Source organism: Pseudorca crassidens, chromosome 6, assembly GCF_039906515.1.
Source record: "Pseudorca crassidens isolate mPseCra1 chromosome 6, mPseCra1.hap1, whole genome shotgun sequence".
Classification (NCBI taxonomy): Eukaryota; Metazoa; Chordata; class Mammalia; order Artiodactyla; family Delphinidae; genus Pseudorca; species Pseudorca crassidens.
Window position 1 is genome coordinate 20495001 of NC_090301.1, and position 17209 is coordinate 20512209.

Below are 17209 nucleotides of genomic sequence, written 5' to 3' on the forward strand. Positions count from 1 at the left end.
CAATCCTTGATTCAAGTTCACAGTAAGAAGAGCTGGAACCCAGGTTCATCATCAAAGCCAGTTTCTTAAAGTCCCAGCCTGCCTCTGGGATGGCAGGGCAGGACAAGTTCCAAGAGCAGCTACTACCACCTCAAGAATCCCAAAAGTATTGGGATTCAGTTGCTGTGATAAAGCATAATGTTATAGAAGTGGGGATGGGAGAGTAAATCAAAAGTCCCAGAAGAGGATCTCAGCCAGTCCAGACCTTTGGGACTCCATGCCAAGGCCTTTCCTGGGCCTGGCCTCACAGTCTTACTTTTCCAACTAACACACTGGGCTACTTTCTCATACCTCTTGCGTCAGATACCAAAGTAACCGTCTGCTCTCACTCCCTTATTCCAACTTCTTTCTCCAAATATGAGCCACTTTTTCCTTACCCCTCTTGATACAACTGCAGGTTTCCACCCAGAAGAGTGAAGCTGTTGTTGCTCTTGTTTTTCCCCATGCAATTACTTCAATTGGAATGAGATGTCTTCAAACCTTCGGGAGAGGAAAGACATATATAATTAAAAAAGTAAATAATGATACAAAGGCCCTATTACTGAGGTTTTTGGGATGACTGTTCAAGTCAAAAAAACAATAGTGCTCCAAGGACGGAAATGAGCCCACACATCAGAGGACGGAGACAAAGAACAGAAATCATGGAGCAGGGCAGAGCCAACTCAAACAGCAGCACTTGATGTCTTGCTCAGATGAAAGGGTAAGGGACTCAGGTGGAACAGAAGCCAGGGATGGAATTTCTGGTGACTCTCAGTGCCTCCACTTCCCCAAAACACTTATCTGTTCAATCCACAAAGCTGGTGTGTGAGCTTCATGCTAGAGCCAAGTGCATTCAGATATATCAAGACCTCCTCATGTTCACTCCCCACCTCCTGCCCATTGTCAGATCAGCAGTACCTTAGAGGATCTCAGGAAAGATCTTGAGGACTGGTGTGAGGTGTTCTTCAAGCATCCCTGAACCGCATGAGAAAATATCCCTGGTTGCTTTGGCATTCTTCAGTCATTTCAATTCATTCTAGGAAAAATCAGTTTATTTGCAAGAGGTGTAGTTCAAAAGGGCCAGTTTCATAATTCAACTTTGTAGATAACCAGAGTCAGACTGTCCCTCCAAAATCTTCCCTCGCCCTGGGAAGAACAGAGGAAAGTGTATAATGTAAAGCAGTGGTCTGCCCACAGACTAGTGACAAACCTTGACTTCAGAGATGGACTTGTTAAAAGATCATTATGTTCCTAAAGGTTGTTTCTACATGACCTCAACATAGCGAGTTAAATAGTGGAAAATTCAGCCAAATCTCCTGATTCTTTTATCATGAAAGTCCAGTCCTAAAGATAGGCACAGGCATTCACTTCAGGAAAATTCCATTTCATTCAGCGAGGGCTTCTTTAGCAGTTAGGGGGTGCCTATACTGTGCTGATTTCTATGAGCAGTAGAAAACATTTGTGTTCTAACCCCTACCCTCAAGCCACTCCTAATTCCATTGCTGTGATAAAGCACAAGTATTATAGGAGTGTAGGGGGACAGTAAATGCTGCAAATTTGCAGCAATTCCTGTGCCCAGAAATTTAATGCAAATCAAGCAGATCAAAGAGATCCAGAAACTCAGTTTGTTTTTTGGTTTTTTCCCCTTCAACCAGGGAGTCCATTAAACTATGTTATTGGAGAATTAACTGTGGGCTGAGCCCAGCGTAGGCACTGGAGTTTTGCTTAAGAAGGAAAAACCATGACCCTATCCAGGGGGAGTATTCCATCCCATGGTAGTGAGGGACAGGGTAGGAAAATACAGGCAGGTTGGGAAAATATGAAAGGAAATGAATTAACTTGCATAATTAGAAGCATCATGAGTAAAAGCCAGATGATGACGGGGGGGGGGGGGGGGCCGTGGGTGGTGTGGAAGAGGTGAGGGAGGATGAGGAAAAGAGAAGATTTGGGATGATTTCTGGAAAAGCCAAAAGCAGAGCTAAATGTTTGCATCCTGTGGAGAATGTGGCTTGGCAGAAAGGGGAAGAATATTCCAGAGCTGGGGGAGTAGCTTGTGAAGAGGTAGAGAAGACCGACCGTATATATCACACCCACTCCCCCATCCCACCCTCCTCACTCTGTTCTGTTGTGTCCTCTTTCTCACCCTGCCTCACAAGAGGGAAAGGGAACAGAGGCAGATGGGAGCTTGGAAGCCAAGCCTCCAATTTCATGCTGATGTTCAACTGGGGAAGGAAATCATGAAAGCTAATTGACTCTCAGAATAACATTTGTCTGATTTTCCCATGAGGTATCAGAGGGCATTGAGTGCAATTGGTCACAAGGTCGCCAGGGTTTAATGTCTCTCCTGGCTCTGGGTTCCTGCATTATTCTCCCCCTGGCAAGTGAGACTGCTTTTTCTCAACCAGTAGTCTCAGTCCCATGCCAAACTCTGAGACCAATCTTGGTTTCTGGCAGTGGTCAGCTTTTTGTCTATGTGGTTGTCTTGCTACTGGTCCAACTTGACTGTGGCTATCTTCTTCCCCAATAATCAGGTTCTTACCTATTTATTGACCAAACCTCTGTCATAAGCCCTAGTTTTCTCCTAAGCTGCTTCTCTGTCTTGTGTATTCATCTTCAATGATTGAGATCCAGGCTTGTTTCCCATCCTCCCTAGGGAAACTTCCTTGAAGCCCAGTCTCATTAGCAGCTGAGATGCCCTGTCCTTGACCTCTTAATTCAGTCCCTGCCAGGCCATCCAAAGCCAGCTTTCTGCCTATTCTTACTGATGGCCTCTCCCTTGAACCTCCAGTAATCAAGGTATCATTCCTGCCTGAAAAGACTGTCTGGATATGAGTATTGCTGTCCACTTCAGCCAATGGTGTTCCTACTCTCTTGCCTTTTGGAATAACATCAGATTCATAAATGTGTATCTCTTGACACAGACTCCTAGCCTTACTCTCTGTTCAGATATATTGAGTTTCTCCAATGAAGATTCTACCTGGGGTTCTGATCCCAGCTTTACTTAGGTTTGCCCATTGCACTAGCCAATGCCTAAGATATAACAGAGAAAACACTGTAACAACGTTGACTTCCACTTCTCAGGTGCTCAGTCACTACAGGACCAAGATCATCTGATCTGGACACCAGACACAAAATCCTAAATTTTAAATTCTAAAAGTTATTTGTCTCTCTGATTTTTTTTTATATGGAATTGACTTGAATGAAAGGGAAAAAAATGCTTACAATTCCTGGAATTTTTTGGAAAGAGGTTGTATGAAAACTCTCAGGACCCCATAGAAATTCTAGGTTAGAAAGAAAGGCTAAGAAATAAGCAGGAAGAAAGGATCAAGGTATCAATCCTCGTGGTTCTGTTGCTGTGACAGTCCTGTGACTTGCAGAATTCCCTTCCTTCATGTGTGAGGTGGATCTAGTGAGTATCCTTCAATAAATAGAATATGGAAAAAAGTGATGGGATATGACTTCTGAGATTAGGTTAAGGAAAAGACTTTGGCTTCTGTCTTGTACTCCTTTACCTTCTCCCTTGCTTGTTTGTTCTAATGGAAACCAATTCCCCTTTTAGGAGCTGCCTTATGGAGAGGTCCACATTGCAAAGAACTGAAGGAGACCCCTGATCAATAGGAAACAAAGAACCCTCAGTCCAAAGGTCCATGAGGAACTTGAGTCCTGCAGCAACCGTGTGAGTGAGTTTGGGGTCTATGTTTCAGATGAGACCACAACCCCAGCCAAAACCTGGTTTGCCGCCTATGAGAGAGCTTAAGGAAGGGGTACCCAGCTAAGAGGTACCTGGATTCCTGACCCACATAAAGTGTAAGATAACAAATATTTGTTCTTTTTTTTAAAATTCTTTATTGGAGTAAAATTGCTTTACAATGGTGTGTTAATTTCTGCTTTATAACAAAGTGAATCAGTTATACATATACATATGTTCCCATTTCTCTTCCCTCTTGCATCTCCCTCCCTCCCACCCTCTCTATCCCACCCCTCTAGGTTTTAAAGTAATTTGTTACCCAGCCATAGATATCTAATGCAAGCTTCAGAGAATTGGAGACAAAGAAGACAGAAATCTTTGACTACTAACAATTAGATCATTTTCATCCACCCTAAATCCTCCAGTTCTCCATTTAGTTAGACTTAGAAGAAATCCAGATTTATTTCATTAACATATACTTAGTGTGTGTGCCCTCTCTGTGCCCAGCACAGTGACACATACTATGCAGGATTCAGAAGTTAGGGCTCTCAGGGAATTGGGATGACAAGCATAAGCTGCAAGAAATAAAAAGGACCCTCAGCATCACTTTGTGTCACTAGTTTTTCTGCCCCCAAACTCATGAAAATCCTTCTTAAATTCCATGGAAAACAATGTTTTTTTAATGGCAGAAAAGAATTTCTATGACAGAGTAGACTGTTATGGGGGAGCCTGAATTTCATTAGTGTAGAGACAAAAAATTGGCAAGGAGGACCCTATCTGCAAGCATGTTCTATTTTGTCAACTGTATTAATTGTTTTAATTGATCACCAACATATCACATCAGGATATTTTACATAAATACCAACTTTCTGTCTTGTCTTGAAACATCTCAAGATCTGGCCTCACTGGAGGTACACTCCTCCCGGAGCCAACGTCTAGTACAAAGAAGGCCCTTTCCTCCCCTCTAGATTGGACATGTGCTATTCATTTTGCCATGGTCCCCACCCAGCCCACTTTCCTAATTTAAGCTGCCTTTTCACAAGCAGGCACAAAGTTCATAAACAATGCTTTAAGTCCTCTCTCTGATTCTTGCTGAGCTGCAGAGTTCTTCAAGTCTTCAGTGGTCACTGTGGCCCCAGAAAACAATAGCTCTGATTCTCTGTCTCTGTGAAAATCCCTTGGATGAAAGTCCAAGAGTTATCCATAGTAGGTTTTCAGTAAATTTTCCCTTACTTTTCCACCATTCTCTAAATAGAGACAATACAATTCTTTTTAAACAGTATGTGTGAGCTTTTTGAAAATAACAAGTACTTTTCTACATTTGCTCATTGTATTGTTGGAATCTTGGGGTGACTCCAGACCTCTCCTCCCACCTTCCAAGCTCAACCTGGGATACAGCATTAAACAGAAGAAACCAAGCACAGCTCTTACAGGGCATACAGTCCCCTGGTAAACTTAAGAAGATAAATGCTGTTTGAATAAATGTAGTGAACTAACTGAGATGACCTTTCTAGTCCCTTGCAGGTATAGGAGCCTATAATGCACCCCCTTAAGAAATCCCTCTTCCTTTACTATCTTTTCTCTTCCTCTCCTTCCTTCCAACATAAGCGGGTCTTCTTGGCCTTTTTAGGAAGCACAATACCCCGGATTCTGGATGAATCCAGGGCCCACCAGAGCTTTGGAAAAGCAGAATGAGGTGGAGAAGTAGTCCAAGGAAATGTTTGTCTTATCTCTGTTTCTTTGAAGAAGTTCCTCATAACTTACCTCAGAGAAATTTACCACTCGAGCTCTCAAAGACCAGGGAAGAAGGAAGAGAGAAAAGAGACATCCAACTTCTCCAAGATGAAGGACAATGTCTGGATTAACAAGGCCCCCTTGTCTCCAAGGCTAATTTATGCTGTGGTCATGCACATTGGACTCATGGTCTGGCTCTGACCTCTGAAGGATGGCTTTCGACTAATGCTCTCTAGAGGAAGCAGAGGCTGAAGCCTGGGAGGATCTTGGCCAGGACCACAGCCATGACCTCAGACCCTTCAACTGCACCTGAGTACACACTTCCAGGGGAGATGTGCTCTCCATGGAGAAATGACAGCTCTGGCTCATGGGGTCCCTGTGAGATCACCCCAGCTGGTCTAAATTAGTGTGTGTCACACACACATACACACACACACACACACACACACACACACACTTTTTTAAAGCCCAGAACATAGAATATCCTTTTTGCATTCTTGATTCTGTACTCTGACCTTCTGCTACATCAACTTTTTAAAATATAATTTTCTCTTCTGCTTATCTAAAATGTTTCTGTACGGAATTTGCTGAGCAGCCAACACATTTGTAAAAGCACACAGGCAAGCTAAACTCACTTCCTAAGCCAACTTCACACCTGAGTATGAAGAAGGCATCTGGCCTTCAAAAATGAACTGCTTTCCTGACAAAGGAATGACTTCCCATCGCCAAGGGAGAATGTGCTCCATCTCCCACTCCCCTCTCCTTTGTCCCCCTCCATCCCCTTTCTTCTTTCTGTCCCTTGAATTTCAGCTCCCAAATGAGGTCAGATCCCAAAGCCCAAATAAGTGGAGGAGGGTTCACGTCTTCTCAGATGAATAATTCCAGCTCACCCAAGCACACAGTGTTCACAAATAATGTTTGCACACTAGGTTTGCTGCCTGCTGGGCTGATTTCTCTCTCCCTCACCCTCTCTCTCTCTCTCTCCTTCCAAACCAAGGGCTGGCGATAGAAGTGAAAGTTTGAATCATATTCAAAACACAGAGTGAAAAATACTGATTTCTAAAGAAAGAGGAGAAAACAAGAGACTTAGCCATCTTTACTTCTTTTTCTTCTTAAACTTCTTTACTCTTAAAGGCCCTTTACTTTGAAAAGACCTTTTGGTGTTTTGCTTCATAAAACTCTGGTGTGAGAAAAAAATAAAAGCATACACATTTTCACAACTGTGTAGCCTTATAGAGATGAGCCCATATTTATTATGCTGTGTCTTCTGCTGATAAGGGGAAACAAAAATTGACACAAAGAAAATGCTCACATAGCTTTTTAAGACAAATCTCTCTGTATCAGTCAATGTCCAACCCAAAATAATGAAAGTCACATTTGAGTATCTAAAACAGAGGGATTTTAGTACCGGGAATTACTCAGGTGATGGAAGAGCTGAGAAGTCAGACAGGAGATAATGAGGCAAATCAGAAGGTAGCAATGGCAAGATGCAGCTACTGCCTGTAGGCTGCGGGGACAAAGGAGGAGATAGGACTATCAGAACCCAAGGGCTGGGGCCACCAAACAGAAGCTGGAACCATAGCACACCTGTCTAGTAGGATCTGGAGTCCAGGAAGACAGGCAGCTGCTACTGGAGAGACCCCCAAGGTGAAGAAGGTGAAAGAGAAATAACATGGCTCCTCTCTTCCTCCCTCCCTCCCATCTGTATCAAGTGCCTTCTACTGGCTGAACCCAGCTGGAAGCCACCTGATTCTGGGAGCCTGGGAAATGCAACCTGAAAATGGTCAGTCCCTTGAGGCACCAAGCAGAGCTGAGAAGCATGAGAGATGTGGCTGAAGTTCAGGTTTAGGTTCCACACGCACCCCCCCACCACCACTTCTCCCTCCGCTCTGTCCCCACTGCCAACAGCCCCACCTGGCCATTGAACAAGCTTGATGTGGGATCTGGATGAGCTGGAGATTGGGATTGCAAGGAAAAATGCCTTGGAAGTAAAGCTCAAGTTCATACCCAAATTCAGCTCTATCAGGCTTTCATCCAGGGCACCTTTCCCTTAATTGCTAGGGCTGTCACCCTGTCTAGTTTGTGTGTCCAATTCTAGGATGTGGGAAATGCCATGAGTTCCAGACAGAGCATGGATGGAAAATTACTCCAGACCCATGTCAGGGAGCATTCAAATGAAGGTGAGCTAGAAGTACATGGAGGCACAGGGTATTTAGTCCCATTCTCTACTGAGAGCAATGACCAACCACAGGAGAGGATACTGTGTCAGAGAAGAGATATTGCAAGATCTTCCTGGATGTCCCCTGAAGGCTTCTTTTAAGCTTTTCAGCAGCCAGGCCTTGCTAAACATGTGCCCCCCTGCCAAGCTCACTCCCCACCCTCCAAGGCTGGCACAAAGCCCTTAGAGATAGAAGTGTCAGAAGACTGCTTTGTTCAGAAAATAAAGGAAAATTCAGGGCTCATAAAAGAGCCCTGAATTCACTCTTAAATATTCTACTCAGGATGGAATTCAACAAATCACAACTAAATCCTCCTTTTGGCAAAATGCTTCCATCTTAATTATAACTATTATTGCTTGTGTTATTGAACATGTCTTTCTCTGCCCTTAAAAATGGAGGAGGGGGCTTCCCTGGTGGCGCAGTGGTTAAGAATCCTCCTGCCATGCAGGGTACATGGGTTCGAGCCCTGGTCCAGGAAGATCCCACATGCCACGGAGCAACTAAACCCGTGCACCACAACTACTGAGCTTGTGAGCCACAACTCCTAAAGCCCGTGCATCTAGAGCCCGTGCTCCACAACAAGAGAAGCCACCGCAATGAGAAACCCACGCACCGCAACGAAGAGTAGCCCCCGCTCGCCGCAACTAGAGAAAGCCCGCACACAGCAGCGAAGACCCAACGCAGCCAAAAATAAATAAAATAAATTTATAAAAAAAAAAAGTGGAGGAGGAAGAGAGAAGCAAAAGTACAATATAAACAGAGGAATGGAAAATTACCCTAGCAGAGTGTCATGGCTAAACAATGACTAAGGGGGCTGTGATATGCATCAACACAGGTCCATGTGCGTAAACAGTGTGGTGGGAAGGGAGATGATGTGGATGATCTCGACAGAGAGGGGGCATTCAAGCTGACACAGCGTTTCCTTTCCCTGGGGGCGGGAGGGGGAAAGCAAGGTCAGCATTAGGAGGATGGCTGAGAGAGCGGGGTCCTTTTTCTTTGGTCTGGGAGGCTCTGAATGGACAGAGGATGGACACAGACCATGCAGCCCAAGCACCTTGGGATGTACTTAAAGAGGCTGAGAGAGAACACTGAAGCAGGATCTGAGGCTGGGGCTCCTGAGTCAAACTGCCTTGGTTCATGGCTCTGTCCCACCTATTGCCTGTTTTATCACCTGAGGCAAATGATTTACTCCTTCAGAACCCCAGGTTCCTCCTCTGTAAAATTAGATGTGCCAGGCACTGTTCTAGGTACTGGAAATACAGTGGGTGGGGGGGTGGGGGGTGGGCAAGACATCCTTGCTGTCAAGGAGTTCATATTCTGGTGGGAGGAGAAAGACCATCCACAGATTAGCAAACATAGAATATAATGATGGTGAAGGCTATAAAGAAAAATAAGACCAGGTAAGAGGGAGGAAGAGTGATAGCAGAAGGGTTTGAGACACTTATAGTGGTAGGAAACAGCTCTTTGAACGTGTGTAACATTCAAAGAGACATGGACAAGGAGTGAAGGGGAGAGAGCCACAAGGTATATATGGAGAAGGTGTTCCAGGCAGAGGGAACAGCAAGGGCAAATACCCTGTGGCTTCTGAGGCTTTTTATACGGGTATAATATAAAGCATTAGTGCAGCTCCCAGTCCATAGTCAGCACCTAATAAAGGTTAGCTATTAGTTTTAATTATAAATAGAGTATCCATAAAATACACTTTTGCTCAAGGTAGAACAGCAAGAGCAATGAGAGGATCAGCGACTCGCTCCAACTTCAGAACCTTGCTCTTCCCCCACCCTATGTAACATTCTTCTGTTTATCAAGACTGATGGTGCCCTCACAGTTCAGTTACCTGCAAAGTAAAAAGAGGCACAATACATGATAACCCAAACCAGCAGATAACCCAAGAGGTCCTGTCCATGCTTTTAACAGATGACTTTGGGAAGACATACTTGCCTAGTTCTGTTTTATTCACTCTAGTATCAACAGGAGGGTCATGTGGTGCAGAAGTTGGCATCACATGCCAAGCCATCAATTCCTGGTTGTGTGATATCAGACAAGTCCCTTTGCCTTTCTGAGCTCACAGGGTTGTTTTGAGGATCAGATACGATGACAACTATGGGGGCCCTTTGTGAGCCATAAACCTGGGCTTGATTATTGCTTCATGATGAAAGTTGAGTGAATCTTCTGAGCTCACAACCACGGTTGTGGTGGGACATGACCCACCCACACTTTGGATGACTAGCAGACACAAGCCTGAGACCAACACTTGTCCCAAGAAAGTCACAAAGCCACTCAGAGTCACAAAGGAATTCTTCTGTTTTTAATACTCTCTAGGATGAGGGTTGATGACGCTTGTTTAGATCGGCGTTGAAGGGGAATCATTCTGTTGTGAACCCAAGCTGCTTAGAAAAGAGTTGATGACACTGCCAACAGCTTGATTAGAACAGGCACACACTGCAGGAGATAAAGTGGGTGAGCCGGGGGGATTGCTCACACTTGTCTACTGAGATATAGACTACAAAAGTAAATCCCTAGGCATGACATGGCTTCACAGGAGATTCAGTCCAATACTAAGCTGAATAAGGATTTCAAGAGCTGCAACTGAGATTCTTAAGATAGAGATTCAGAGAAACCAGTATGTTCACTTCAGTCATCTTTCATTATTTCAGAATCACTGAACGTTAGAGCTAAAAGAAATGAAGAGGTCTCTGCAAGTGAATCCTTCTAAATGCTGGGGCTAAAAAAAAAAAGCAAATAGAAGTTAAGGAAAGACTCCCTGGTGTTCTACACTTTAAGGATAGGATAGTAACAGCCCAGTGCCAGCCCAGGCTGTTATTGAGCATAGGGCATTGGGCCAGATAGAAACTGTCCTTGAAACTCAATTTAGTAATAAACACTGGCAGAAAGGGGGGACAGAGAAGGATAAAGAGGACTCATTTAAAATTCCTGACACTTTCCTCAAGATTCTTTCACAACAACAAACATCTGGTTGGGTTCAGCTGGGTCAGGTTGGATTGGGATGGTCACCTGCCTATTTGTTCATTGTCAGAAGTTCAAAGAGAGGCTCAATTGGTATCTAAAGTTGCAAGCAAGCTCTCCACTCAAGCTTGATATCAACTTAAAAGTCAGTGGGGTTGGGGGAAGACATGGTGGAGTAGAGAAGGCACATACAAGTCTTCCAAGAATAGTGCTTTCAGGAATTCTGGAGTTTTCCCAATGCTCCTGAAAATGCATGTTCTCAAATTAAATTCCAATTCCCATAACTCTCAGGCAAGAACCCAGCCCTCACTCTATTGCTCAGAGGGAGATACTTATGTTACAAAGCCCAAATTTCAACCCAACTTGGAGCAAGCACTAGATGAGAAGGAGGAGAGATGATGCCAGGAAATATGCCCATATATGCTCCAGGGACCAGGTACAATCAAGGCTAGTTGTACTGGACAGGCAATGTGTCCATAGCATGCCTACCATGAATATGTTCTTTGAAGGAAACCAGTGTCATCGAGACCTTTCCTACCTAACCTTCCCACCATTCTAGGAGCATCTCTAGTAGCTAATAATTGGCATTGGCAACTTTAGTAAGCATGGCCATTCTGTATTATTTACTTATTGAGGAGAAAATATAGGGAAGAGAAACTAGAAGAGTAAAGAGAAATAAAGAGGGAGAGAGAGAGAGGAAGGAAGGAGAAAAGGGATAGGAAAAAATAAGGTAGAGAATGATAAAGAGGCTGCCTGATGTTGCATAAAAACATGAGATTAGAAATCTGAACTGGGTTCAAATTTTATTTTAGTGTCTAAATAGTTTTTATTCCAACCCAGTCATGGTGGGGGAAAAAAAGTTGAATAAATAAATAAAGCAAGTGGAATACCATAGTGATGTAAGCAAGTTTTCATAAGGTTTTTGGCTTCCTTCCCACCCCTTCCCAGGGGCTGTCCCTCTCTCTACCTTCATCACGGTTCACTCATTTCTTTCCAGTTCTACATCAAGTCTAAGAGAGACCTGTACATCCATACTGAGCCAGGCTTCCAAAGAACTTAGACACTTTTGGACTCTCCTGATCTGGGATATTTGGGATCTTGAAGGCTAGGGGCTGTGACTCTTATGGAATGATTGATTGGATGCCTGATAGCAGGAGGTTTAAGTTGATTCCTGAGAAACACTAAACATTATTGAAAAAAGGGTTGGGAGGAAAATGGGTTTTCCAACCATGAACTAGTGCTCACTGAAGCTTATTTCTTCCAACTACCCATGTTTGGGGGTCAGCTGCGGAGCCTAAGAGTATTAACATCACATAGGAGCATGATCCCAGAAGCCGAGAGCAGAGACTTGGAGTTCTGAGCTCCATGGAAGGCCCTTCATTGGCGGCCAAAGTTTTAAAATGTGCTTGACAAGCAGATAGGAAAATTGGCTGTATATGTCTCTACTGTAACAGAACTATTTGCTTTGAAGACTGTGCTTGGAGTCATTGCTTTGAGGGAAAAAAATGCATAACTTTGGAAAAGGATGACTTACTTCTGCAAAGAACCCTGGTCTGTGGGTCTTACCTTTGGAGACTGCATGGGCTTCCTTCCATAGTTATATCCCTGTATTCACATTATTCAAAGGCACTCACCAGGGCCTCCTGGGATCTGGTCCAGGGAAGAGGCACCATTCCAAGAGACACGCAGGATAGGTCTAAGTCCTTTTGTATCTAAGGTAGACGTGCAGATAGAAAAGAATATTTGGAAGGGAGAGGTCACTGAAAGAAAACTACTGATTGACTGAATATTGGGGTGTCTCATAACTTAAATGTATGAAAGGGGCAGTCCCCATTATTTATCAGTTAATTGAAATGAGTTTATTTTACCTCAAAGTTGTTGTTGGTTTGCTTTTAATAACCAATCACTTTGGAAACTAAAGGATACAGAAAAAGTATATTCTTTAGGATTCATCTCCACTCCATAGATTTTCATAAAAAACAAATTTGGGTTGGAATTCCTGCTTCACCATTTCCTTACCATATGACTTTGGACAAAGAATCTGGAAAATGGGGCTAATAAGTCACTTCTCACAGGATTTTCATGAAGATGAATGTTTTCTTGTCTAGGTGTGTGCTACTGAATAGGCATGTAGTAAGTGGGAGCTATAACTATTATTGCTGTGATTTGGGTGAACTGATGGATAATTATCTCACAAACAGACCATGGGGTTCACAGGACTCTTAACAAAAGCACATTCTACTAGTTGAGTGAGCCCCCATGAAATCAGCTCCACCGTACTGCAGATGGTGGAGTGGTTGAGAACACAGCTTCAGGGCAAATGCCAGGACTCAAATGCTAGCCACCTTACTAGCAGTAGGAATTGGTAAATTCCTTAACCTTTCTGTGCCTCAGTTTCCTCATCTTTAAAATGGGGGCAATAATACCATCTACTTCATAGAGCTAGACTGAGGATTAAATGAGATAATCCACATAAAATGTGCTTGAAACAAATTCCTGGTACATAGTAAACACTGAATAAAGGTGAGTTATTTATTATTACATGGTCTAACTTTTACCCAAGCTCTAGCTCGAAGAATGGAGCTGGGTTTTTTTTGTTTTTTGTAATGTAAAGACCATGCAGTCTACTTCATCTAATTTTTTTTCACTTGTAGGGGGAGGGGTAAGGTATGAGTTCAATGGATCAGACTGGAGAAACTACCTGTGTCTTATGATCAGCTATAGAAACTGGTGATATAGTGAGAAAAACCTGGTACTGATCTCACTTGGGGATCGGAGGCTGGGTCACTCATTACCTAACATATATTAAGTTTCTTGATCTCTAAAAAGAGGGCAATAACATCTACTTTAAGAGCTATTGGGAAAAGAAAAAGAAAAAAGACCTTTTGGAAAATGATGGGAGTACCACATGAAGATTTGGGCACAGACTTGGTACATACATGTTTGTTTAATTGATTTTATTGGGAAGACTCAGACAACTGGAGAGCAGTGGGATTCTAGGAAGGAGAAGGCCAGGTTGAAATGCCAATGAGTGGTAAGAATACCGCGTCTCTTCATTCTACACATGGCAGGTGCTCTGGCAAGGAGAGAGAGGTTGTGTGCTAGGAACTCATTTTTGCATAAAATAACTAGGTTTTTCTAGTGCAATTGCCCTATGATCCATATTCAATGTGGTGTATATTGCTATAGATTAAAAATACACAAAGAATTCTCAGTAGCCCTCCCACAAGGAGATAGCTTACTATGGTGAAAGAAGATTTGATTCAATATGGAAACCTTTTCTTTCTCCGGCCTCCATTTCTCCTACTTTCTATTCTGGTTCAGCTACCATTTGCATACCCATCACCAGAAAACAGTGAGTTAGATACACCCCTCATCCCATTTTATAGAAAAGGGAACCCAAACTCAGAGAGACTGAGGAAGGAACCCCAAAGCCCAAAGCTAGTGAGCATGAAAGCTGGGCTTTCAATCTGTACCTTGAGATGCTGTGTCTTTGGCTCACTCCACTAGGTACTGCAGCCTCTGGTACCCCAGCCCTGCCTGTGAATCTGTATGGTGGGGCTGCTTCAAGAAGCCAGCACTGGGGCCATGCCAGAAAAGTTGTGGCCGTGGCCTATAGTTTTTCTCCCACTGTGACTTTTTGTTCATTCTCAAAACTATTTCAAAGGGAGTTGAAGTAGCAAAATGGGGCTCTGCCTCACTATGTCTGAATTCTATAAATTAGGGCTTTATGTGAAGCAAGAGTAATGTTTTTTCCAAAAAACCAAAAATAATTAAAAAGCCATTCTAGAGGATCTTAGCACCCTTTGTTGATGTTTTTTTTGGAAGCTTATAATGAGCTCATAAATGCTAATGAGGAATGGTCTGTGGCTCCCAGCCGTGCTGAGTCAAACCAGCCACGTTAGAGGACAGGGTTCCACTGGGGCTTGGGATGTGAGGGCCGCCCCACCGCCGCCGGGCTGGCCTGCTCGTGGCAGAAGGAGCACCTCTGTCTGCTTAGCCAGCTCCTGCACTTGCCTGCTTGCACCCTCTCCATTAGCAGTCTCTCTGACCTAGATTATTTCCCCGGGGGTGATGGCTCCAAAGGCCTCTTTTGCAAGTCAGCCCTAGGAGTTTTGAGTTCTCCATAGGATTGGTCATGTGCTGAGTACCCATGACTGTGCCCAGAACACAGCGAGGAGAGAAGTGGCTCCCCGTGTGCTGCCGCCAGTCTCATCATTTAGTAACCTCAGCCATGTGGCCCTAAAGTCTCTGTATCAACCACCATCTGCTAGGAAGAAAGGGTGTGTGGGCTGAAACACAGTACAGAATTTAAGGAAGAGATTATCTACAAGGTACAACAAGGGTTAAAGGAAATCAGCAAGGGATGGTGAAGCCTCTTGCTCTCTCTGACGATATCCAACATCAGAGACATTGCCGCTCCTGGGTGAAGAGGGACAGGAGCAGCTATGAGTGTCCTGGCTGTAAGAGAGCATTTCTGTCCCAGCAGCCTGGCAAGAGGGGAACCTAGGGAAGATATCCCCGGGCCCCTCCTCCTCCCTCAGCCCCCAGCAGGAGCCAGCAGGCAAGGGAGCACATCGGTGCAGCCCAGAGGCAGCATCGGGAGCACAGAGCAGGGTAAAGAAGAGTGGAGAGCCAGACTAGAGGGGCTGAAGGAAATCCCCAGCTAAACATCCCTCCAGCCTCACCTCCTAAGACTTGCTGAAGGGACTTGAGGATTCAGGCAAGCATGTTCCCTCATCCCTGCAACCAGCTGTTCCCTCTGCCTGGTGCTTCCTCAAACATGTCTATCCATACCCGTATCAACACGTTACTCACTTTTCAGACTTGACAGTACATGCCAGGTTCTCCTTGAAATGTTCTCTGAGTAGCCCAGTTTCCGAGTCAGCCTTGTATTGTAGGCATTTTGGTGCTTCTCTAAGGCTGTTATTCATCTCTGAGAGTGAGTTGAAGAGAAGCACCATGTCCAGTATTTCCTGTGCTGTGTACAGAGCAGATCCTTCTCGAGGGATGTGAGGGTGAAGGAGCAAGGTCATCTCCTGCCCTTGAGGTCATTAGACTGTCTATTCATGTGGTTCGTTAACTGCAGACGACTCAAACCAGGAAAAAGATGCACCCACGACAAATTTATGGCCCTGGGTTTAATGAGAAATATCTTCTCTCCTCTGCCTGGTGGTTTGAGGGATGGAAGGAATATAGAGTTGGGAACAGGGAAGTTGATCTAAGTCCCTGGGGATCTGGAAGGACACACTTTTTACATTGACCAACACAACTTTTTCACTTTGTAGGGTACGTAAAAATACGAAGGTATTCATCATAGAACACTGTTTAGAAATCATTAAAGGTCTTGATCTACTGCCCCCTCTCTTGAAAGCCTTTGCAGCAGTTATTCAAAGAGGGAGAAGGCAGGGAAAGGAAAAGAAATAAATGTAAATAAAAGCACCTTGAGTACCTTGCTGGCCCCCTGGTACATTCTGCTAAAAATATCCTGTTTATGGGCTTCCCTGGTAGCGCAGTGGTTAAGTATCCACCTGCCAATGCAGGGGACGCGGGTTCGAGCCCTGGTCCGGGAAGATCCCACATGCCGCGGAGCAACTAAGCCTGTGCGCCACAACTACTGAGCCCACATGCCACAACTACTGAGCCCACGTGCCACAACTACTGAGCCCGCATACCACAACTACTGCGCGCCTGGAGCCCTTGCTCCACAACAAGAGAAGCCACCACAATGAGAAGCCCTTGCACCACAACAAAGAGTAGCCCTCACTTGCCACAACGAGAGAAAATCCACGCACAGCAACGAAGACCCAACGCAGCCAAAAATAAAATAAATTAATTAAAAAAATAAAAATATCCTGTTTCAATGTAAGCCTGACAATCCTGTGAGGTGGTGTTCTCAATTTATAGATGAAGAAATTGAGACTCAAGAGAAGTCCTTTCCCAAAGTCACTGGTCACCCAGCTAAGCCAAAATGAATGAGGAGTCTGATGCCTGCAGGTGCACAGCACACCTTAGACACTGGCCCAGGCTCTTCTGTGGGGCAAGGTCTCAGCTCTTCAAGACTGCCATGTGTATCTTCTGTGTTTCCCGATGGTCACCAATGTTAGGCCCTGGGCTTAAGACGTGAAGAGCCCTCTCTGCTTCTACAGACTGGACTTTACACACAGGAGCTGATGCTTGTCGGTGGACAGCGAGCCCTGCTGAAGTGAGACGCCGACCCGGATCCAGGAGGAAATCTAGGGCTTTGGGGATCTGTGTTGTCAATGGCATGAAGGTCCCTTTACCAGTGGGGTAAAGAGGCTGAGGTGCCCTAAGTTTCTGGACACTTGGATTCCTGGAAACGCTCCAACTTCCTTAGGAGTGGAGGGCTAAGCTTTTGGACCTGTGCTTTCTGAGAAAGGCCTGGAAATTTTTCACGGGCTTCTAGGAAATCCTTACATTTTCACCTCTTTCTTCCACTTTCCTGTATAGTATCCTTGCTTCTGGCAAAGCCTTTCTCCCAAGCTGGAGTCTGGATACCAAACAAAAAAAAAGGTCTGCATATATTTAAGGTACTGATAAGCAAATCATAGGCAAAGCATTA

The 17209-nt window shown here is 44.4% G+C and overlaps 1 long non-coding RNA gene across 1 annotated transcript in view; it reads right to left on the reverse strand.

Annotated features, from left to right (window-relative positions):
• The window catches only part of LOC137225774 (uncharacterized), a 2291-nt gene extending 1235 nt beyond the window's left edge, over window positions 1–1056 (reverse strand). Inside the window, exons 1-2 of the long non-coding RNA XR_010944021.1 lie at window positions 937–1056; window positions 417–519 (exon numbers count right to left, since the gene is read on the reverse strand). This is a non-coding gene — a long non-coding RNA (uncharacterized lncRNA). The remainder of the gene's footprint in view (window positions 1–416; window positions 520–936) is intronic.
• Between the last annotated feature and the right edge of the window lie 16153 nt (window positions 1057–17209).